This window comes from Coenobita brevimanus, chromosome 5 (genome assembly GCF_032717465.1).
Source record: "Coenobita brevimanus isolate Jiangsu-jjx chromosome 5, ASM3271746v2, whole genome shotgun sequence".
Classification (NCBI taxonomy): domain Eukaryota; kingdom Metazoa; phylum Arthropoda; class Malacostraca; order Decapoda; family Coenobitidae; genus Coenobita; species Coenobita brevimanus.
In genome coordinates this window covers 36775372-36800200 of record NC_136958.1, presented here as the reverse complement: position 1 = coordinate 36800200, position 24829 = coordinate 36775372, and the positions used below count along the sequence as shown (strand labels likewise).

General features: G+C 41.9%; 1 protein-coding gene and 1 pseudogene across 1 annotated transcript in view; one reads left to right on the top strand and one right to left on the bottom strand.

The window, feature by feature from the left end:
• The window catches only part of LOC145398801 (uncharacterized), a 647885-nt gene that overhangs the window by 165239 nt on the left and 457817 nt on the right, over positions 1 to 24829 (bottom strand). The window lies entirely within an intron of this gene.
• Positions 10704 to 10822, top strand: LOC145399094 (5S ribosomal RNA; annotated as a pseudogene).

Below are 24829 nucleotides of genomic sequence, written 5' to 3'. Positions count from 1 at the left end.
AATATTATAATAAGAAAAGATCTGAATGAAGAGGAAAGAGAAGTTTTAAAATCATTAAAGGAAGAAGTAAAGGAAAAAATGATAAGAGGACAGAGGAAGAATGTAATACTTTTTTTTGGAGAGTATTGGATATGAAAGTAAGGAAATGGTATTTAAGGAAATAGAAGTGAAGGAAACTAAGAGAGATGGTTGTGAAAGATCAGAAGTTGAGGAAGTGGTACGGACAGACAGTAGGAGAGAAGAGGGTATTAAAAACGTCAAAAATAATTTGAAGGTGATAAATACTGATGTTGATGGTTTCATATCGACAAGGATCGAAATTAATGATTTCTTGAGAGAACATGAACCTGATGTCATGTGCTTTGTTGAGACCAAATTAAGAGAAGATATTGATGTTCATTTGGGAGATGGTAAATACAAACTGTGGAGAAAAGACAGAAAAGAAAAAAAGGGAGGAGGAGTGATGATAGCAGTGAAGAACAACATAAATGTAGATACTGTGGAAATGGGAGAAGGCAGGGCTGAAGTGATATATATGAAATTAGAAACTGGAGAGAATGTTAAGAGAGATATGGCGGTAGTGTATGTTCCCCCAAAGATGAGAGCATGGAAGGATGACGAAAACCATGAGATGTTGTCAGATATGGCTAGCTATTTGCAAAAAATAATTGAGAAAAGCAATAATATAATTTTGGTGGGTGACTTTAACTGTAAAGAGGTGAACTGGGAGGATTGGTACTCGGGAGGCGGCGAGGATTCGTGGGGCACTATGTTATTAAATATAATAATGAATAATGTGATGACGCAATGGGTCAAAGAAGAGACACGGTTCGAGGTGAGGACACACCAGCAAGGTTAGATTTATTGTTCACCAAAGAACCCGATGTAATAGAATCATTGAAATATCTCTGTCCTTTAGGAAAAAGTGATCACGTGGTCACTGAGTTCCAGATGTTAACAGGGAACGTCGAGCCAAGAGACGAGCTTCATAGACAGGGAAGATACAACTTTGGGAAAGCAAATTTTACATGATTGAGAAACTTTTTTGAAAATGCGGATTGGAGAAAATTCAGAAAAACAAGAGAGATACAGAAGAAGTGGGATATCTTTCTAGACCTCTATAATTGGGAAGTGGAAAAATTTGTATCAAGAGTAAGAGGGAAAGAAAACAGGAAAAAGGAGTGGTTTAATAGAAGGTGTATGATAGCAAAAAAAGAGAGAGATAAGGCGTGGAACAATTGGAGAAAGAGAGGTAACAACAGAACAAAGGAAGTATATAAAAGAACAAGAAATGAATACACAAGAATACGTAGAGAAGAAGAAAGGAATTTTGAAAAAGGTATAATAGACAAATGCAAGGATGAACCCAAACTGTTTTATAGATTTGTTCATGGCAAACTGAAACAAAAGGAAGGAATCACCAAACTGAAAGTAGAAGGAGAGGTCTTCAAGGATGCGGCAATGCAAGCAGAAATAATGAACAAACATTTCCAGTCAGTTTTCACTAAAGAAAAGGAGCTTGTGGAAGGGGAGGGAGTGATTAGAAATGTTCCAGTGATAAAAGATATAAAAGTGGAGTTACAGGAAGTGTAAAAATTACTGGAAACTCAAGATGTAAGGAAAGCCCCAGGACCTGATGGAATTTCTAATTGGGTGCTGAAGGAATGCAGAGAACAACTGGCGGATAAAATTCACAGTTTAATCGTATGCTCACTGGAAGAGGGGAAAGTGCCACAAGAATGGAAGAGGGCAAATGTGGTACCAAGTTACAAGGGAGGAAACAGGGAAGAACCCCTGAATTATAGACCAGTGTCTCTAACCAGCATGGTCGCAAAATTGTGTGAGAGAATCCTGAAAGACAGATGGATAAAATATCTGGAAGAGATGAATATTTTGGCTGAATATCAGTTTGGATTCTGAAATGGAAGGTCATGTGTTTCCAACTTGTTGAGCTTTTACTCAAGAGCGATTGATGTGGTACAGGAGAGAGATGGTTGGGTGGATTGTGTATACTTAGACTTAGAGAAGGCCTTTGACAAGGTACCTCATAAGAGACTAATGTGGAAACTAGAATATATAGGAGGACTAAAGGGGAAACTTCTGGAATGGATGAGAGACTTTTTGAGAGACAGACAAATGAGGACAGTAATAAAGGATAAGATGTCTAGATGGAGGGAAGTAACAAGTGGAGTCCCTCAAGGCTCAGTGTTGGCGCCAGTAATGTTCCTGATTTACGTAAATGATATGGTAGATGGAGTGAACAGTTATGCAAGTTTATTTGCTGATGATGTAAAGATCTTGAGGAAGGTAGAGGTTGAGGAGGATTGTAAAATACTGCAGGAGGATTTGGATAGGATACACAATTGGAGCCGGACGTAGGAAATTATATTTAATGTAAAGAAATGCAAAATACTGGAAATGGGTAAAAGTACCAGGAGGTCATCACTGAATTATTTGTTGGGTAATGAATTAATCACAAAAAGGAGAGAAGAGAAAGATTTGGGAGTGCTGGTCCAAGATAGTTTGTCACCAGAAAAGCACATTAACAAGATAGTTGGAGAGACTTGTAAACTCTTGACTAATATAAGAGTAGCATTCCATTATATGGATGAGGAGATGATGAAAAAATTGATAGTGGCCATGATCCGTCCCAGGTTAGAATATGCTGCGGTAGTGTGGTGCCCACACAAAAAGAAAGATATAAAGAAGATTGAGAGAATACAAAGAACAGCAACCAAGATGGTCCCCAGTCTGACAGACCTGTCATACAGAGAGAGGCTGGAAAAACTGGATATGCCTTCCTTAGAGGAAAGGAGAAAGAGGGGAGACATGATTGCAGTGTTCAGGACCATGGTGGGAGTAGATAAAATTGACAAAGAAGATCTGTTTGTATGGGATAAGAGAGCAACAAGAGGACACGGAATGAAATTGAAAAAATCAAGCTGCTTGAAGGATATCAAGAAATATAGCTTTCCTTACAGAAGTACAGACTTATGGAATAGCCTGGACAAAGAGATCGTCCAGTCTAAAAACTTAAACGTGTCTAAAGCTAAATTCGACTTATGGAGAAACAGCGACAGAAACCCATGAGCATAGTACATTCCGTGTATATCACAATTAGATATATTAGGTAAATACTTAAATATTTGGAACGACTTAGACAAAGAGGTGGTGCATGAGAAAAACATTCATGTGTGTAAAGGTAGACTTGATAAATGTGGATATGGAGACAGGACAACACGAGCATCGCTCAATTCCTGTATACTACAAATAGGTAAATACACGGGCCGCCGACAGAGACGGACCTCTTCCAGGATCGTGGGGAAATAATTCCTGAATCACCAATGAAAGGTAGCTGAGCCTAATTGTGATTGTGTTAATGAGTGCGTGAGTGGTGGTCCCGTCGGAGAGTAATAAAAAAAAAAACACGGTTTCGGTCATAAAAGGGACAAGATAAAATGAAAACAGAAAGTCTCCATATGGTTGAATCATGGAGGAAACGGACGGTGCATTGTTTACGATCAGTGAGAAAGAATTTGAGGGCTTCTGTGAAGAGGATGTGGGAAAAGGAAGTATCAAGTTGAACCAGACAAGAATAGCAGGTGTAGAGAAAGCATCGGAGAGGAATGACCAGGAGATAAAAAAGGTATGGGCAGTAATTAAAGAGTTACAGGAACAGATCACAGAGCAGGAAAACAAGATCAAAAGTTTACGGAGTACACTGGAAAAAATCTGTACACATAGTGACGAACAAGAAAGGGAAGTTACTGAATAAAAATTGAACAATGAATCAGCCTCGAATGAAATAAAACAGCTTAAGAGAGAGAATAAGAGGTTGGAAGTGGAAAGGGACATGATGAAATGCAAACTAGATGAGTATGAATCCAAATCAAGAATACAGGAAGAGCACATTAAAGAAATCAAGGAGCAATATAAGGGGTGGAAGAAAATTCAGGAAGAGGGAAATGTAAATTTGAGATAGATTATAGACCAACAAAGCAAGGAAAAAGTGGAGAGGGAAGTGGTTTGGGTGTTGAGAAGTAGAGAATCTTTAGTTAGAGATGTAGCAGATAAGAAAAAACGTATAATAATTTCAGGAGTTAAAAAAACACGAATTACAATAAGATCAGACAGAGAAAGAGAAGAACTGAGTAAGGTTAAAGAAATAATATCAATAGTCATGGAGAAAACAATGAAGTTCAAGAAGAGATTGAAGAGGTGTTTAGGCTGGGAAAGTATGAAGAAGGAGGGGCAAGGCCATTGAAGGTAAAGTTTACGTCCCAAGCAACAGTTAACGAAATTATCAGTAGAACATGGAAACTATTGGACAAGGAAGGGTTTAAAAATGTTTGGATAAGGAGAGATGCAAATGAGGAAGAAAGAGCTAAAATAAAGGACTTAGTAAAGGAAGCAAAGGTAAAAAATGAACAGAGAACGGAGGAAGAGAAGACAGTGTTTTATTGGAGAGTCATGGATCAGAAGTTAAGGAAGTGGTACCGGCGGAGAAAAGAGGGTATAGAAAACATCAAAATCATTGGAAGGTGGTATATACTAATGCTGATGGTTTAATATCGGTAAGGTTAGAAATCAATGATCTTTTGAGGATACACGAACCTGACGTTATGTACTTTGTAGAGACCAAGTTAAGAGAAGATACTGATGTTCATATGGGAGATGGTAAATACAAACTGTGGAGAAGAGACAGAAAAGAAAAAACGGGAGGAGGAGTGATGATAGCAGTGAAGAACAACATAAATGTAGATACCATGGAAATGGGAGAAGGCAGGGCCGAAGTGATAAACATGAAATTAGAAACTGGAGAGAATAACAAGCGAGTCATGGCAGTCGTGTATGTTCCCCCTAAGACAAGAGCATGGAGTGATGATGAATACCAGGAAATGCTATCAGACATGGCATGTTATTAGAAACTGATTGAGAAAAGCAACAATATAATTTTAATGGGTGACTTCAATTGTAAAGAGGTGAACTAGGAGGAATGGGACTCAGGAAGCGGCGAGGATTCATGGGGCACTATATTATTAAATATAACAATGAACAATGTGATGACGCAACGGGTCAAAGAAGAGACACGGTTACAAGGTGAGGACACACCAGCAAGACTAGACTTACTGTTTACCAAAGAATCCGATGTAACAGAATCCTTGAAACATCTGTGTCCTACTGGAAAAAGTGATCACGTGGTCATTGAGTTGCAGATGATAACAGGGAACGTAGAGCCAAGAGACGAGCTTTATAGGCAGGGAAGGTACAACTTTGGGATAGCAAACTTTACAGGATTGAGAAAATTTTTTGAAAATGCAGATTGGAGAAAATTCAGAGAAACAACAGAGATACAGAGGAAGTGGGATATTTTTCTAGACCTGTATAAGTCAGGAGTGGAAAAATTTGTACCAAGAGTAAAGGGAAAAGATAACAGGAAGAAAGAGTGGTTTAATAAAAGGTGTATGATAGCAAAAAATGAGAGAGACACGGCGTGGAACAATTGGAGAAAGAGAGGTAACAACAGAACAAAGGAAGATTATAAAAGAACTAGAAATGAATACACAAGAATACGCAGAGAAGAAGAAAGGAATTTTGAAAAAAGTATAATAGACAAATGTAAGAATGAACCCAAACTGTTTTATACATTTGTTAATGGCAAACTGAAACAAAAGGAAGGAATCACCAAACTGAAAGTAGAAGGAGAGGTCTATAAGGATGTGGCAATGCAAGCAGAAATGATGAACAAACGTTTCCAGTCAGTTTTCACTAATGAAAAGGAGTTTGTGGAAGTGGAGGTAGTGACTAGAAATGTAGTGATAAATGATATAAAAGTGGAAGTACAGAAAGTGTATAAACTACCAGAAACTCAAGATGTAAGGAAAGCCCCAGGACCAGATGAATCTCTAATTGGGTACTGAAGGAATGCAGAGAACAACTGGCAGATAAGATTCACAGTTTAACCGTGTGTTCTCTGGAAGTGGGGAAAGTGCCTCAAGAATGGAAGAGGGCAAATGTGGTACCAATTTATAAGGGAGGAAACAAGAAAGAACCCCTGAATTATAGGCCAGTGTCCCTAACCAGCATGGTCGCAAAATTGTGTGAAAGAATTCTGAAAGATAGATGGATAAAATATCTGGAAGAGATGAATATTTTGGCTGATAGTCAGTTTGGATTTAGAAGTGGAAGGTCATATGTTTCCAACCTGTTGAGTTTTTACTCAAGAGCGACTGACGTGCTTCAGGAAAGAGAAGGTTGGGTGGATTGTGTGTATTTAGATTTGGAGAAGGCCTTCGACAAGGTACCCCATAAAAGACTAATGTGGAAACTAGAGCATATAGGAGGACTGAAGGGGAACCTCCTGGAATGGATGAGGGACCTTTAGAGAGACAGACAAATGAGGACAGTAATAAAGGATAAGATGTCTGGATGCAGGGAAGTAACAAGTGGAGTCCCACAGGGCTCGGTGTTGGCGCCAGTAATGTTCCTGATTTACGTAAATGATATGGTAGCTGGAGTGAACAGTTATGCAAGTCTGTTTGCTGATGATGCAAAGATCATGAGGAAGGTAAAGGTTGAGGAGGATTGTAAAATGCTGCAGGAGGATCTGGATAGGATACACGAATGGAGCCGGATGTGGGACATTAAATTCAATTAAAAGAAATGCAAAATATTGGAAATGGGTAAAAGTACCAATTGGAAATGGGTAAAAGTACCAAGAGGCCATCACTGAATTATTTGATGGGTAATGACCCAATCACAAAAGCGAGTGAAGAGAAAGATTTGGGTTTGCTGGTCCAGGACAGTTTGCCACCTGAAAAACACATTAACAAGACAGTTAGAGAGACGTATAAACTCCTGACTAATATAAGAGTAGCTTTTCCTTATATGGATGAGGAGATGATGAAAAAATTGATAGTGGCCATGATTTGTCCCAGGTTGGAATATGCAGCAGTAGTGTGGTCCTCAAACAAAAAGAAAGATATAAAAAAGATTGAGAGAATACAAAGAACAGCAACCAAGATGGTCCCCAGTCTGGCAGATCTGTCGTACAGAGAGAGGCTGGAAAAACTGGATTTGCCTTCCTTAGAAGAAAGGAGAAAGAGAGGCAACATGATTGCATTGTTCAGGACCATGATGGGAGTAGATAAAATTGACAAAGAAGATCTGTTTTTATGGGATAAGAGAGTAACAAGAGGACACGGGATGAAACTGAGGAATACAAGCTGCTTGAAGGATATCAAGAAATATAGTTTTCCTTATAGATGTATAAACCTGTGGAATAACCTGGACAAAGAGATCGTCCAGTCTAAAAACTTAAACGAGTTTAAAGCTAAATTTAACTTATTGAGAAACAGAGACGGGACCCCACGAGCGTAGCTCATTTCCTGTATATCACAATTAGGTAAATACACACACACACACACACAGAAAGAGAGAGAAAGAGAAAGAGAGAGAAAGAGAAAGAGAGAGAAAGAGAAAGAGAAAGAGAGAGAGAGAGAGATTCCTTCCCATGATATGATTACAATACCAGTACAATAATCTTTGTACAAATGCATATGATAGTACTGTACACAGTACTGTATGTGTGTATGTACTGTACAGTACACTTCCATTCGGTATGGCTATTCGTTTCATTATTACGGTCAGCGACCTTAGCCAAGCAGCTTTAATGGGACAAGTTAGATCTGGTTAGGTTCAGTTAATATAACCTACCGGTATGTAATTTTGCCTGGGAAACACATTGACCATATTTTTTAGAAAATCCTATGGTTATTTTTTAAAGGACGAGGCAAGCAATGTTTCTGGCTGAGGGGTACCGGTGGCCACCACACATGAAACACAGACCACAAACCACGAGTAATTACTTATTCGGTAAATCCACCCGTTCGCCTCTATGCAGAATGGCGGGAGTCCCCTAGCCTTCGTGATTAGTACAAAACCTCCCACCAAATGTGCCTGTCCGCTTCCCTACTGAGTGATCAAAGTTGCCTGGCAGGCTGCATTAGTCATACACTGCCTAAGGTGGTGATGTACTGTTCATCCGCTGTTGCTGTCACGTACTAACCCTTGCCTGGGCAATGGAAGTGAACGTTATATGCAGATGTCAGTTTCCTGCATTCTGCTTCCTCTGTGCACGGATGCAACCACTGAGTGCAATATGGAGCGCTGTACTGCATGCCGGCCAACACAAGCCCGCACCTCAGTTCCCACCTTTGGTTTGCCTCAGAGAATTGCTTGCAAGAATGGCTGTCAATGCAGCTGCTTTTGTGGTGGTTCCCCTACCATCTTTAGGTTGTAGCCCTCCTATACTGTATTCTCATGTGTGTGGTGATGGCCCCACCAACTGAGAGGTGGAAGAGGAAGGTTCTGACTCTGGCAAAGAAACGTGAGATACTGGGCAAGGTTGACATGGGCTGGACCAAAGGACGCATTCTTCACAAATATGGTCTAGCCCGTTCAACACTGATATCAAGAGGTCACACAATAAGCTTATGCAGTATGGACAGGACTCTGCTGAAAGCACATGTTGGGCCAACAGGAAAGTAAAGGCCCATGCCTGGCACACCATTATCGACCGGGCAACACTGATGTGGTTCCGTCAGCAACATGGTGCCTGTGTGCTACTACATGTGACCGTGGTGAAGACTGCTGTCGAGAAGTTTGCACGCCTGCACAATGTGCATGACTTAAAGGCATCCGAGGGATGGCTCTTTCACTTCAAGCTTCACCATGGACTTACTGGCCGTAAGGCACACGGCAAGGCCTTGGATGCAGCAGTGGAGGAAGTAGACCCATTTGCCAGAAAGTGCAGTGCCTGATCAAGAACGAGGGCCTTGCCCTTGGTCAAGTATATAACACTGACGAAACTGGTCTGTTCTACCACTCCTTGCCCACCAACACCCTGGCTGAGGAAAGGGAGAAGTCTGTGTCTGGTCAAAAGTTGTCCAAACTATGTGTCTCTGTTTTGCACTGTGCCAACGCTAACAGGATGCACCCGTTGTTGTTGGGCGTGCAAAACAACCACGTTGTCTCCTTGGGTTGATGGATAGCCTACCTGTTGTGTGGTACCAGTCTGTGAAGGCCTGGTTTCCCGCTAAGATCTTCAGAGACTGGTTCCACAGACATTTCGTCAAGGAGGTTATCCATTACCAAATGCAGGTTATTGGTATCGCTAGCGACCACGATAGGCACTCCGGCTCCTGGACAATGTCCTCATGCATCCGTCTGAGAAGGATTTGGTTGGTTATAATGGGCGGATTAGGTGCTTGTTTCTGCCACGTAATATGACTGCTCTGATTCAACCAATGGACCAGGGTGTTATGGTGGCTGCCAAGAGACTGTACTGATGGAGGTTCCTGAACAAGGTGATGGTGGTGATGGAGGACGAGGATGCACGTGGGGAGCAGACCTTGTACAATCTTTGGTGTTACGACCTGAAGCTGCAGTGTTCAACTGGGTGAATGCGTGGAAGAAAGTCTCCATGAAAACCCTTGAAAGTGGTTGGTCTCATCTCCTACAGGGAATCGAAGCCAAACATGACTCTGAGGGGTTTGACATGGATGACTTCCACAGTCGCCTTCGAACAGCAGGAAAGAAGGTAGACGTTGACGAGGTGTGGGATTGGCTGGACGACAATGGCAGCGATCCCGGTTATCAGACCATGTTTGATGAGAAGATCACCGCTGCTGCCTCTGCAGGCACAGAAGAGGACAGAGGGACTGACGAGGATGAGGACCCTGACTCACAGCCCTCGATAACTCCTTCAATCCCAAGTCTCAGTGCCCTCCGTGGTTACCTGGAGGGGGTGCTGGAGTATGCTGAGCATCTGCACTGTGACAGGGAGTTGGTGCTGCTCCACCTGGTAATGGAGCTGCAAGAAGTCTAGGATGCTGTCAACCTCCGGCAGAATTGTCAATCCTATTGTCATACCAGGATCGACTCATTCTTCAAGCCTGCGACCCCCACAAGTGCCAGCCCACTGTCACCACCACCACCACAACCACACCGTTTCCCACCTTCACCATTGGGCCCACAACCGAGCACATCGACAGCCATTGCGTCTCTGTTGGACATAAATTTGCGGCTGTCTTCGGAGTCTCCTGAGTTGGGTAGGCCACCATCACCGCACCGTATGTCACTGCTCATTGCCCAGCTCCAGCAGGTTCAGGAAGAGGAGGAGGTGAACTTTTTGGACATTTCTTAGGCACAAATGTTTACCAGTAGACCACATGGGACAACTCTACACCTGCTGGAGACAACTCTACACCTGCTGGAGGTGTGCGGGTTAAGAAACCCGTTTGCAGTGCACTGGGTGGTAAGTACCCCAACCAAATGTTTGTTTGCAGGTCACTTTAGTTTTCATTCAGAACTTCCTTGGTGTTAAAATTTAATTAGGATAATCCTATGTATCTTTTGATGTCATAATATGGCAGAATGACCGGAAAACAGTACCAAAAATAGGAGGAGTACTGTACATACAGTAGTATTTTGGTAGGGTGTTTTTTGGTTTTCAATGTTTTTTTGCATGGTTTTCCTGGTGTTGAAAATTATTTGGATAATCCTATGTATGTTTTGATGTCAAAATATGGAAGAATGACCAGAAAACTGCCAAAATAAGGAGGGGTACTGTACATACACTAGTGTTTAGGCAGATGTTTTTTGGTTTTCAGTGTTTTTTTTTTGCATAGTTTTCTTGGTGTACATACAGTAATACCACGTTGAGTACACCGCTTCCCGTCCGATCAGCGAAGTTAAGCAACGTTGGGTCTGGTTAAAACTTGGATGGGTGACCGCCTGGGAACACCAGATGCTGTTGGCATAACGTTCTCCCTATGTGTCAAGTGGGGTTGGTGGAGGATTAGTGCCCCTCCCTGTAAAACAATTAACTCTAAGCCCTTGGCCACCCTGTTTGGGATACATGGCGTCTGGCAATGAATGAATGAATGAACATACAGTAATGTATAGGTAAGGTGTTTTTTGGTTTTCAATGGTCTTTCTGCAAGGTTTTCTTGGTGTTTAGCATTACTTTGGATATTCCTATGTGTGTTTTGATGTCTAAATATGCCTGAATGACTGGAAAACGCTGCCAAATTATGCACAGGTACTGTACAAATAGGTTAGGTATGGGTAGGAGGTGGGTACAGGTAGGGTCTGGGTATGGTCGGGGAATAGTGTTCATTAACCGGATGTTGCCACCACCTGGACATGCCTTTGGCTCTATTATGTCCGGATAATTGAAAGATTGCTGTATTTGTGTATGATATAGTGTGCTAGGTGTTGTTTTTATGTTCCTTGGTGTGTGTGGATGTGTTGCCATGTAGTGTACTGGATGGTGTGGGTTTGTGGAGGCTGCAGCAAGAATTTGTGTGGCTCTCATGTCTAGATGACCCTTGACTTTGAGGACTTTCGTTTCTTGGTGTAGGTGGTCTGTAGATGTAGTAGCTATGCAGCCTGTGATTATTTTTAGGGTCTTGTTCTGTAAGGTCTGTAGGGTGTTGTAGTGTGTTTTAGTGAGGTCAGATGTCCAAGCAAGGCTTGCATAAGTCATCAATGAACATATAATTATGGTTCGTATACTGTGGTGGTGGTTTCTTTGTTGTGTCCTAATGTTGTATGGGTAATCGACTTTACAGCATTGAGTCTTGGTGTTAATTTATTTTTAATGTTTGTGATGTGTTGTTTAAATGACACTGATGTATTATGTGTTGCACCAAGGATTTTGGGTGCATGTGTGTGTGTGTGTGTGTGGTAGGGGGGTGCTGTTTATGGTGAGGTGTGGAGTATGACTACATACTGCTGTCCAGTTTGTGAGAAGGGTCACTGTAGATTTGGCTGGGGCTACATTGAGTCTGTTTGTGGTGAACCATTCGTGTAGTGTGTTGAGGTAAGGTTGGAGGATGTGTGTGGCTGTGTTTGTGTTCTGGTTTGTACGTGTAAGTGTTATGTCGTCTGCATAGGAAGCTATGTGTACCTGTGGTGTATGGGGTGTAGGTATGTCATGCATGTTGGGTTAAAGAGTGTAGGGAGCAAAACAGATCCTTGAGGGATGCTGTTTGTGAAGTTTTTGATGATCGATGACTGTCCGGCATGTGTTACATGTGCACATATGCTTGATAGTTTGCCAGCCATCTTTTTGTGTTATTGTACACGTTTTTGTTGACTGTTTTGTTTGTAGGGTTATGGCAGGGGATGGCATCAAAAGCTTTTTTTTGTCATTTTTTATCTTTCCTTCTTGCTGGAAATTTGATCTCATTCAGCCTGTACCAAAGAAGGGTGATCATCCCCAGCCATCCAACTATCACCCAATTGCTTTAACATCCCATATTTCAAAAATTTTTGAATCAATTTTTGGCAAAAAATTTTTAAAGCATCTTTGCTATCACAACCTTCTTTCCAATCACCCGTATGGGTTCTGCTAGGGATACTCCACTGGCAATCTTCTCACCTACCCTTCAGACTCCTGGTCATCCTCTTTTTGGGACCCTGGTGAAACCATTGCATCTGACATCTCAAAGGCTTTTGAGCAGGTTTGGCACAAATATTTAATTTCCACACATCTCTTTTCCAGTTTCTATCCGTCTATCTGTGCCTTCATCTCTGGCTTCCTTTCTGGTCGTTCTATAGCTGCTATTGTAAATGGCCACTGTTCTTCTCCTACAGCCATCAATAGTGGCATTCCTCAGGGCTCTGTCCTATCACCAACTCTCTTCCTTATTTTCATCAATGACCTTTTAAGCTGAACATCAAACCTTATCCACTCACACAATGATGATTCCACCCATTACCTTTCCATATGCTTCCCACACCGTCCATCTCAGCAGTTACTTAAACAAACAAGGGATGAGGCTATGGCACACCTAATGTCTGACTTTGCTCATATCTCTGACTGGGGTAGAAGTAATCCTGTTGATTTTAAAGCATCAAAAACTCTGTTCCTACATAATTCAAGCCATCAAATCTTCAACAGGAGTATCCTCTAATATTTAACAACATCCATCTCAATCCTGCATAATCTTTAAACATACTTGGGGTTTCAGTCTCTCGGGATTTCTCTTGGAAAGATCATATTACCTCTCTTCTAATATTTGCTTCCAAGAGATTAGGTGTGCTAGGCCAACTCCTTACCTTCTTTATCCCTGCATAGTTGTTGACTTTATATGCGTATTTTATTTGTCCATATAGAGTGCAAGTCTCTTCCTGGACTGTGGGGAAATAATTGCTGAATCAGCGACAGAAAGGAGACCAGCCTATTCATGATTATGTTAATAAGTGTGTGAGTGGTGGTCCCGTCGGACAATAGTTTAAAAAAAACACAGTTTCGGTCATAAAAAGAACAATATATAGCAGAAATAGAAAGTCTCCATATGGCTGAATCATGGCGGAAAGGGACGGTGCTTTGCTTACAAATGGCAAAGAGAGAGTTTGAGGGCATCTCTGTAGAGAATGTGGGAAATGGAAGTATTCAGTTGCACAAAACAAGAGTAGCAGGAGTAGAGAAACCAGCAGAGAGGAATGTGTATCTATCTATCTATCTATTGCCAGACGCCTCAATCCCATTTGGGGTGGCCACAAACAAATCGCCTCCACGTCGCCCTGTCCCCAGCCATTTCACTGCCCTGCTCCCAACTCACACACCCCTCTCTCATATACCTCTCCACCCCATCCCTCCATCTCATCCTCGGCCTCCCCCTCCCCCTCCCTCTTCCTCCCTCCACCTCACTCACATACACTCTCTTCATCAGTCTTTCATCCTCCATCCTCTCCACATGGTCAAACCACCTCAGTGTGTTCCTCATAACACTTCCTATCACATCCACATCCACACCACAATGCTCCTTTACATCCTCATTCGTCAACCTGCCTCTCCATGTGACTCCACAGGCTCCTCTTAAATAACTCATTTCCACTGCTCTCACTCTTGACTTGTGTCCTTCCAACAATGTCAAAGCTTCACTTCCGTACGTTAGAGTTGGTATCACAATACTGTCATGTAGTAACTTTTTCACTTCCATGCTCACTTCCCTGTTTCTTATCACTGCTTTCAAAGAACCAGCAACCTTTCTTCCCTGCTGTACCCTTTCAAGCACTTCACCCTCCAAACCTCCATCCTTACTCATCACACTACCCAAGTACTTAAACGTACTCACATTTTCCAATTCCTCACCATCCAACCTCGCTGTACATTCACTGACTTCACATCTCTCAAAGACCATCACTTTACTCTTCCCTACATTCACCTTTAGATTCCGTTTCTTACACACTCTCCCAAACTCATCCACCAAGCCTTGCAGCTCCCCTTCGTCTTCACTCAACAACACAGTATCATCTGCAAACAACAGTACAGGGAGTTTCCAAACACTATCCTCTCTCACCAGGGCCACTCCAACATCCACTACCCTACCTTGTACCTCTTTTATTACCCCATCCATGTACAGATTGAACAACCATGGAGACATGACACACCCCTGTTTCAACCCAACCTTCAAAGAGAAAAATTCACTTACTTCACCATCCACACGCACTGCAGCCTTAGCACCATGATACATATCCTTCTCAGCATTCAACAACTTCCCATCTACTCCATATAATCTTAATACTTTCCACAATCCTTGTCTATCCACCCTGTCATATGCTTTCTCCAAATCCATGAAAGCTGCATACAACTTCTTTCCCTTCTCTAGAAACTTTTCCACTAAAGATCTAAGAATGAATATCTGATCTACACAACCTCTTCCCTTCCTAAAGCCTCCCTGTTCTTCTCCAACTAATTCCTCTGTTCTTTCTCTAACTCTGTCAATAAGTATCCTACCATACACTTTTCCTATTATACTAAGAAGACAAATGCCCCTATGATTACCACACACTTCTTTTCCCCTTTTCCTGCGTACAAGGGAATAATTATACCTGACTTCCAATCCTCCGGGACTCTACCTTCCTCCCAGGCCAATCTGCACATCTTCCACATCCATTCTACTACTATCTCTCCCCCATGCTTCAGCATTTCACCAAATACTCCATCAATTCCTAGGTCTTTCCCCAATTTAACTTTCTTCATTGCTTCCACAACTTCTATCCTACTGATTTCTTCCTGTCTTCTCGCCTCCCTCCTCCTCCCAGCCATTCCCCAGTCACTTATACTCGCATTACTTCCATCCTGTATGTTCAACAATTCCTTAAAGTGTTCTCTCCATCTGCTCACTTTTTCTCCCTTCTCCACTAGTAATCTACCATTTTTATCTTTTACTCCCCTACTAACCTCACTTCCACCCTGTCTTACGCTCTTCACCTCTTTCCAGAACATTTTCTTACAGTCCCTCCACTTAAAACTCAAATTCCTTCCAAATTCCTTATCCACTCTCTTCTTACTCTCTCTTACTAATCCCTTCACCTCTCTCTTTCCTTCTACATATAACTCTCTCTTTCCCTCTCAACTTCTTCCACGCCTCTATTTGTCATCCATTCATTGTATGCTTTCTTCTTTTGTGCCACAGCCTGTCTCACCTCTTCAGTCCACCACGCTGTTCCTTGCACCCCCCTCCGTCTTCTCTTCCAGGAGAGAATTACAAGAATGGACCATAGAGCAGGAAAACGAGATCAAAATTCGCCGGAATAAACTGGAAAAAGTTTGTACACGCAGTGAATCCAAATCAAGAATACAAGATGAGCACATTAAAGAAATCAGGGAGCAACATAAGGGGTGGAGGAAAATTCAGGAAGAAGGAAATGTATATCTGAAAAAGATTTTAGAACAACAAAGCAAGGAAAAGGTGGAGAGGGAAGTGGTTAGGGTACTGAGAAGTAGAAAATCTTTTGTTAGGGATCTAGCAGATAAGAAAAATTGTGTAACAATCTTAGGAGTTAATTAAAGAAAAACGTGTGACAATAAGATCAGAAAGAGAAAGAGAAGAACTGAGTATGGTTAATGAAATAATATCAGTAGTCATGGAGGAAAACAACACAGCTCAAGAAGAGATTGATGAGGTGTTTAGGTTAGGAAAGTACGAGGAAGGAGGGGTAAGGCCATTGAAGATAAAGTTTAAGTGTCAGGCAACAGTCAACGAAATTATCAGTAGAACATGGAAATTATCAGACAAGGAAGGGTTAAAAAATGTTTGGATAAGGAGAGATGCAAATGAGGAAGAAAGAGCTAAAATAAAGGAGTTAGTAAAGGAAGCAAAGGTAAAAAACGAACAGAGAATGGAGGAAGAGAAGACAGTGTTTTATTGGAGAGTCATGGATCAGAAATTAAGGAAGTGGTACCGACAGAGAGAGGGAGAAAAGAGGGTATAAAAAACATAAAAAATAATTGGAAAGTGGCATATACTCATGTTGATCCTTTAATATCAACAAGGCTAGGAATCAACGATCTCTTGAGGGCACATGAATCTGATGTTATGTGCTTTGTAGAGACCAAATTAAGAGAAGATATTGATTTTCATATGGGTGATGGTAAATACAAACTGTGGAGAAGAGACAGAAAAGAAAAAATGGAAGGAGGAGTGATGATAGCAGTGAAGAACAACATAAATGTAGATACTGTGGAAATGGGAGAAGGCAGGGCTGAAGTGATAAATATGAAATTAGAAACTGGAGAGAATAGCAAAAGAGATATGGCGGTAGTGTATGTTCCCCCTAAGACATGAGCATGGAGTGATGATGAATACCAGGAAATGTTGTCAGACATTACTAGTTATTTACAGAAAATGACTGAGAAAAGCAACAATATAATTTTAGTGGGTGACTTCAATTGCAAACAGGTGAACTGGGAGGAATGGGACTCAGGAGGCAGCAAAGATTTGTGGGGCACTATATTATTAAATATAACAATGAACAATGTGATGATGCAATAGGTCAAAGAAGAGACACAGTTCCGAGGTGAGGACACACCAGGAACACTAGATTTACTGTTTACCAAAGAACCTGATGTAATAGAATCCTCAAAATATTTGTGTCCTATAGCAAAAAGTGGTCATGTGGTCATCGAGTTCCAGATGATAACAGGGAACGTGGAGCCAAGAGACGAGCTTCACAGGCAGGGAAGATACAACTTTGGGAAAGCAAACTTTACAGGATTGAGAAAATTTTTCGAAAATACAGATTGGAGAAAATTCAGAGAAACAAGAGAGATACAGAGGAAGTGGGATATTTTTCTAGACCTCTATAATTCAGGAGTGGAAAATTTTGTGCCAAGAGTAATGGGGAAAGAAAACAGGAAAAAGGGGTGGTTTAATAGGTGCATGATAGCAAAAAACGAGAGAGACACAGCATGGAACGATTGGAGAAAGAGAGGTAACAACAGAACAAAGGAAGAATATAAAAGAACAAGAAATGAATACACAAGAATACGTAGAGTGGAAGAAAGTAATTTTGAATAAGATATAATAGACATGTGTAAGGATGAACCCAAACTGTTTTATAGATTTGTCAATGGCAATCTGAAACAAAAGGAAGGAATCACCAAACTGGAAGTAGAAGGCAAGGTCTATAAAGATGCAGCAATGCAAGCAGAAATAATGAACAACTGTTTCCAATCAGTTTTCACTAATGAAAAGGAGTTTGTGGAAGGGAAGGGATCGACTAGAAATGTAGAGATAAAAGATATAAAAGTGGAAGTACATGAAGTGTATATATTACTGGAAACTCAAGATGTAAGGAAAGACCCAGGACCAGATGGAATATCTAATTGGGTACTGAAGGAATGCAGAGAACAACTGGCGGATAAGATTCACAGTTTAATTGTGTGTTCTCTGGAAGAGGGGAAAGTGCCTCAAGAATGGAAGAGGGCAAATGTGGTACCAATTTATAAGGGAGGAAACAGGGAAGAACCCCTGAATTATAGACCAGTGTCCCTTACCAGCATGGTCGCAAAATTATGCGAGAGAATTCTGAAAGATAGATGGATAAAATATCGGGAAGAGATGAATATTTTGGCTGATAGTCAGTTTGGATTCAGGTGTGGAAAGTCATGTGTTTCCAACTAGAGTTTTTACTCAAGAGCGATTGATGTGCTACAGGAGAGAGATGGTTGGGTGGATTGAGTGTATTTAGATTTGGAGAAGGCCTTCGACAAGGTACCCCATAAGAGACTAATGTGGAAACTACAGTAGAGCATACAAGAGGACTGAAGGGGAACCTCCTGGAATGGAAGAGACTTTTTGAGAGACAGACAAATGAGGACAGTAATAAAGAATAAGATGTCTGGATGGAGGGAAGTAACAAGTGGAGTCCCACAAGGCTCGGTGTTGGTGCCAGTAATGTTCCTGATTTACGTAAATGATATGGCAGATGGAGTGAACAGTTATGCAAGTCTGTTTGCTGATGATCCAAAGATCTTGAGGAAGGTAGAGGTTGAGGAGGATTGTAAAATCCTGCAGGAAGATCTGGATAGGATACACGATTGGAACTGGATGTGGGATATTAAATTCAATGCAAAGAAATGTAAAATACTGGAAATGGGTAAAAGTACCAAGAGGCCATCACCGAATTATTTGATGTAATGAACCAATCACAAAAGCAAGAGAAGAGAAAGATTTGGGAGTGCTGGTTCAGGACAGTTTGTCACCTGTAAAACACATTAACAAGACAGTTAGAAAGACGTTTAAACTCCTGATTAATATAAGAGTAGCTTTTCATTATATGGATGAGGAGATGATGAAAAAACTGATAGTGGGCATGATTCGCCCCAGGTTAGAATATGCAGCAGTTGTGTGGTCCCCACACAAAAAGAAAGATATAAACAAGATTGAGAGAATACAAAGAACAGCAACCAAAATAGTCCCCAGTCTGGCAGATCTTTCGTACAGAGAGAGGCTGGAAAAGCTGGATTTGCCTTCCTTAGAGGAAAGGGGAAAGAAAGGCGACATGACTGCAGTGTTCAGGACCATAACTTGAGTAGATAAAATTGACAAAAAAGATCTGTTTTTATGGGATAAGAGAGTAACAAGAGGACATGGAATGAAACTGAAGAAGCCAAGCTGCTTGAAGGATATCAAGAAATATAGTTTTCCTTATAGATGTACAGACCTGAGGAATAGCTTGGACAAAGAGATCATCCAGTCTTAAAACTTAAACGAGTTTAAAGCCAAATTTGACTCATTGAGAAACAGAGACGGGACCCCAAGACCGTAGCTCATTTCCTGTACTGTATATCACAATTAGGTAAATACATACAGCTCTTCTCAACTAGGTGAAGTGAAAGGCTTTCCGTCTCATTAACTCTCCTCCTCTTACTGGCTACCTTCAACCTCTGTCTCTTCGCTGCACTGTTGCATCTTTATCTCTTTTCTCTTGCTAATTCAATGGTCACTGCTTCTCTGAACAATCTGCCTGTATCACAGAGCACTTGTCTAGCAACAAACTCATCACTTTTCTGTCCAACTCTCAAATGCAGGAGTTAACTGTTACTCCCAGTCCTTCATGTATGGAACAGGTCAACTCGAGAACTGTCTTCCTCAGTCTGAATTTCCTACTGCCTATGTCTTCCAGCCTTTCAAATGCAGGACAGTGTCTGGGAGTTGTTGTGGGAAATATTTTCCCCCCAGGGCGGTTGCACTCTTTACTTTTTAAAGCAGCTGTCCCTGTTGAAAGCAGAGGAAAAAACAAAGAGCGGTAATGACTAATTCAAGCGGTTTTATAACCCAGAGATTACGTTCTGTTTAATAATTCTTATTATTAATAAATCAAATGCTGCTGCATTTACCCTTGTGGACAACAATATCGTTAATACATGTAAATACTTAGGAATTTTCCATGGACCTAACTGCGCCTACGTGGTAGGATGACATGTACCCTCACGAGAAGACGGAGGAAGCGTTTAATACATATTTACATGGATAAAGGGAATATTTGGCTTTAGTTTAATTAAAACTAAGTTTAAATTAAGTCAGATTTACCTTGTATATTTCATGATGTAGTTCAACTGTAATAGATAATCGTAATTAACAAAAGTAATCCCTCTAATATCCGAACGCCCAATATCCGAACATCCCCACTAACCGGACATAATCGTCCCGGGATCCAATATTCCCAAAATGGGCCAAAAACCGCAAAAAATAAAAAAAAAATCTGAGTTTTTTCCCACCCATAATTTGAAATTGCCGCCTGGCGCCGAACAGCTGTTACACCATGGTCCCTTCACCCCTTCCTTCCTCCCCCCTCCCCCCTTCCCTGTCAGGGTTGCCATTTGGTATTTTTCATTACCAAATGTGGGCCAATTTGGTAATGAAAAATTCGTTTGGTAATGAATCAGAATAATGCATTACCAAATGGATTTTTCACATGTATGAGGATACACAGGATGGAGATGGTGGATTGTTTGCTCTCTCTGATTAATCTGCTACCCTACATAGCATGAAAATAATCAACATGGTGTTAATTATAAGGAGAGTGATTACATGTATTTCCACTTGTATATATAATTAGTGAAGAATAAATGCTAGCTTTACGAATTTGGTAATGAAAAGTTAAATTTGGTAATGAAAGTTGAGGAGATTGGTAATGTGGCCGTTGCGATCTGGCAACTTTGTTACCCCACCATCATCAATAGTCACAGCCTAACTCCAATCGAGAGCAGATGCTCATAGCAGTGCAAGCCACAGGTGCTTGTTTTTTGTGAATAAACAGTGAATAAACTGCAATACCTTGCAACTAGAATACACAGGAATTTACAGTGTTGTGCAGTGTTAAGAAATTAGAATTTAGAGTGCAGAGGATTAACTGTGGACTCCAAACTGGCGGTTCAAACCAGTCCAGGAGCCAGGGACTTGTAAGATGACCCGCCGACATGTCATAAAAGTATCCCCGCAAATACCAATACACCAGTCCTGTATGAGACAGCCCTAGCATGAATTCAATATGGACGGTGGGTGTTAGCGCCGAAGTGGTGACATGTGGAGGTGTAGGAGGACTACTGGGCCTTGGGATAGGCTACTACCCCCCGAGATATAGGCCCTGAAGCCTTTGCCCAGAGTCGGACACACACACACACAAAAAAAAAAAAAAAAAAAAAAAGTACCCAAAATGTTTAATATTGTATAAACTCACCTCTAAAACCTCATTTTATGGTTCTTTTGCATTTATTTCAGTCTTTTATGTCCCTTATTGGTGTGATTTGGGTCTTAAATAGGTGCAATGCATGTCCAGAGGGAGTTGTATAGGTGTTTTTCTGAGTTAGGGTCCATAAGTACAAGTCCATAAGCTGGGGCCCAACATCCAGACAGGATCACTATCCAGACCTGCCTATGGCTCTATTACGTTGGATATTGGAGGGATTACTGTAGTTGGCATCTCTGAATCCTATGAAGGAGGTGAAACTCGCCATTTTTGCAGTCTGTTCCAAAAGCTCGTTCGAGCTGCATGTTGTAAATAGTGCACCCAGGACACTTGGAATCCCCAGGCAAATCGACTGAGACCTCACGCCCGTCGTCATCTGTTATTCTGACTCTATCTAGCTAAGTAACCTTTATGATTTGGGCACACTGGGGGGACTAGCTAGGATATAAGGAGATAATTACCGGTGAGTTAGATATTAACTACACTAATTTCCTAAGAGATTTCAAGTATTTAAATTAATATATGTTGTTGCAAGATTAACACTTGTCAGAGAAAGAGTGTATAACATGTCTGACATTTTTGGTGCCCTGAGTGAGGAAACAGATGGGTGCAGAGGCATTGAACGAGATCAAGGTTGGGTTTGTGGGACATAGTTTACTTCCGCGTTCCATGGAAGTAAGGGACATGGAAATACGTATCTACAGGGCTCCTGGTGGAAGGGCAAGTTCCTTTTCCGATGATGTGTGACTAAATCCCGTATTGGACTGGGAGCATGATCACACTACCCTTTCTTGGGAAGAAATGACATTTACGAAGATGTGGAAGTTAATGAAATTGCTGAAAACATTTTGGCCATGGTAGGAGCCATTGGAGGTTCATGTAAATCCTCGGTAACCATAACCCTTCTTGAGTCTAGAAACCTACCATATGGTTCATCAGTTTGTTATGGTATGTATAAATTAGTTAAATATGAAGTTGCAGAGGATAAGGAAGGGAAAGGATTTTATCCACTTTAATGCAAAGCCCTTCCAGGCAACTCTAAAAGCTGATGGTATACACTGGAATCACCATGGCAGAGAAGCAGTTCTGGTGAAATTTATAAATTACATTGAGTTAAAGAAAGAACAATTCTATGCTGTACAGGCTTTGGGTGGTCCTATGCTATATTAAGATACCAACTGGTTCTGAGCTAAGGGAAATTTGGGTTATTGTGGAAACTGAGCGTGGGGCTAAGACATAGCCCAAGAGGTTTAACAACTCAGGGATAGGTTCAATACCATAAACTTAACCCCTACACTCCTCAAAATTTAAAATGATTAATAGCTACTGAGCTCAGGTAATTTTGTGGTTATAAAATTAAAATTAATGGTAATTCAAGTACAGTCCATCCCACTAGTACGCAAGTTCAGAGTATTCGATCCTCATTGTATGCAAGGGCCTATTTTTTTCTAATTTTAGTGTATTTTTTAATAATACGTGATTTAACCTCACTGTAATTGAGATGGGCAACAACGAGTGGCCCAAATCCGGGGTTATCCCGAGTACGCGACATTGCCACCCCAAGTGCGAAAAACAGTTGCTTACGCTCTGCCCACCTCCTGATGTCGATGATGTGCACCTGTCACGTGATGACCAAATGCATCGCTTGGAGGGTGGTGAGAGACGCTCAGTAGAGGAAACACACACACACAGAGGGTACACTCGCTGTTCCAGCAACATTCTCATCTACTCTGAGGATATTGTTTTGTGAGCCAGGATGTCTGCCCCATCCTCAAGAAGGAAGAAGTGCATCACCCACACCATGAAGATGGAAGTCATTCGGAAGAAAGAGAGTGGGAAAGGTAACAATGCTATTGGGAAGGAAGTCAGCTTGGCAGAATTGACAGAAAGAACAATATGGGCGAACAGGGAAGCCATAAAGAAGACTGTCAAGATGTATGGGACAGCAGCACAGGACTGGAGAAGCAGGCTAACCAACCGGGCAATAATTCTCATGGAGCGGTACCTAGCAACATACATCTTGAGGAAGGAGAAGGAAAGAATTCCACTGAACGGGCACTACATCAGGGACCAGGCCAAGATTTTCTACAAAGCTGCATCAGTGAAGCTGGGTGTCATGAAACCCTTTAAAGCCTCCATGGGATGGTCATGCCAGTTCTTGAAGAGGAAGGAGCTACGTCACATTCGCCTCACCAGCGAGCATGCATCTGCAGATGAAATAGCAGCTAGGGACTATCCTGCCATCCTGAAGGAAATAATCAACAAGGGTGGCTACAGCAAGCACCAAATTTACAACACGAGGAAATGGCTCTATACTACAAGGCTATGCTGAAGTCTACTTATATCAGTAAGCAGCAGCACCAGGCCCGGGGAAGAAAAGTGGACAAGAGCAGGATAACGGTCATGTTTGCCATGAACTTATCAGACTCACACAAGATACGGCCTGTTGTGGTTCATACCGCAGCACACCCCAGATGTTATAAGAATCTTTGCTGCATGGATGATAGTGGGCTGTACTGGTACAGCATTTCCAATGGCTGGATGATGAGCAGCATCATTTCCGAGTGGTTGTTGCAGCACTTCATCCCTGACGCCAAGACTAAATCCATGAAACTTGGCATCCCCTTCAAGGTGCTCCTCGTCCTCAACAATGCCGCAAGTCATCCAACCTGTCTAGGAGACCTCAGCAAGGAATGCAAGATTGTTTTTTTGCCACCCAGAACGACCTCCCTCATCCAACCGCTAGACCAGGAGTTAATTGCAACGGTAAAGCTGCTATACCACCAACGTCTCTACAATCATCTCCACAGCAAGACCGACAGCTCTGGGGAACTGCAGGCAATTCTTGACTTGGACACAGCTGGATGTGATGTCATGGATGCCAAGGATGGTTTGGACTTGCCACCCGGTTCACCTGCAGCACCCGCACCACAAGCTTCAACTCCTGATAAGACTGTTATGGCATTTTGGTGGTCATTCAGCCTTAAGGATGTCATCACATTCTTGTTGTATTCTTGGACTGATATAACCACTGCAACAATTAACGATGCTTGGGGCCTCCTTGTACTGCACCTGTGTGAAATTGCACCGGGAAGCAGCTTTCAGTCCCTGGCCGCTGCCAAGGCAGCCACTCTTACAGCTGCACAAGCTGTGCCCGAGTTTCAGGCCGTCACACTGGAGGAGATCAGGGGCTTACATTTGGCAGCAGTGGAGCAAGAACCCCAGGAAGTCGTGCAGCAAGTGGACGAGGCTGATGCAGAGCAGGAGATCGCAGCAGAAAAGCCAGCAACACAAGTGATGGAGAGCGAAGATTTGTCCATGATGAAGATCAGCCGGGTACTGTGTGTCCTTGATAAATTCAAGGAAGAATTCAAGGACATCGAATGCTCTAAGCTGTGACTGGAGGAGATGATGGCTTCACTAGACAGAACCTTCCGCTACTACACAGACAAGCACAACCAGGAAGTAAACAGACGGAAGAAAACTGTCACGAATCAAATTCGCGACATTTCCCTTTTGTGAAAAACACGAACTATTAGTGGAAAACTCACTGTGTATCGCTCAGTTAACCGTTTCTCTCTCCACTTCGGTGGTATACTTTTCAAAACATTCGTCACCGTTTCAAAAGTGACCGATTTAATGCACGTCACTAAGTGCTCTACTGAGCGATACTATTGTTTCTTTATTGTTCGCCCCTGCTTGCTTCGACCGTTAGAAAAATGCGGCCTAGTGCTCCCCTTTTCTTTCCCACGACTTACTCAGTCAAGTGTTTGCT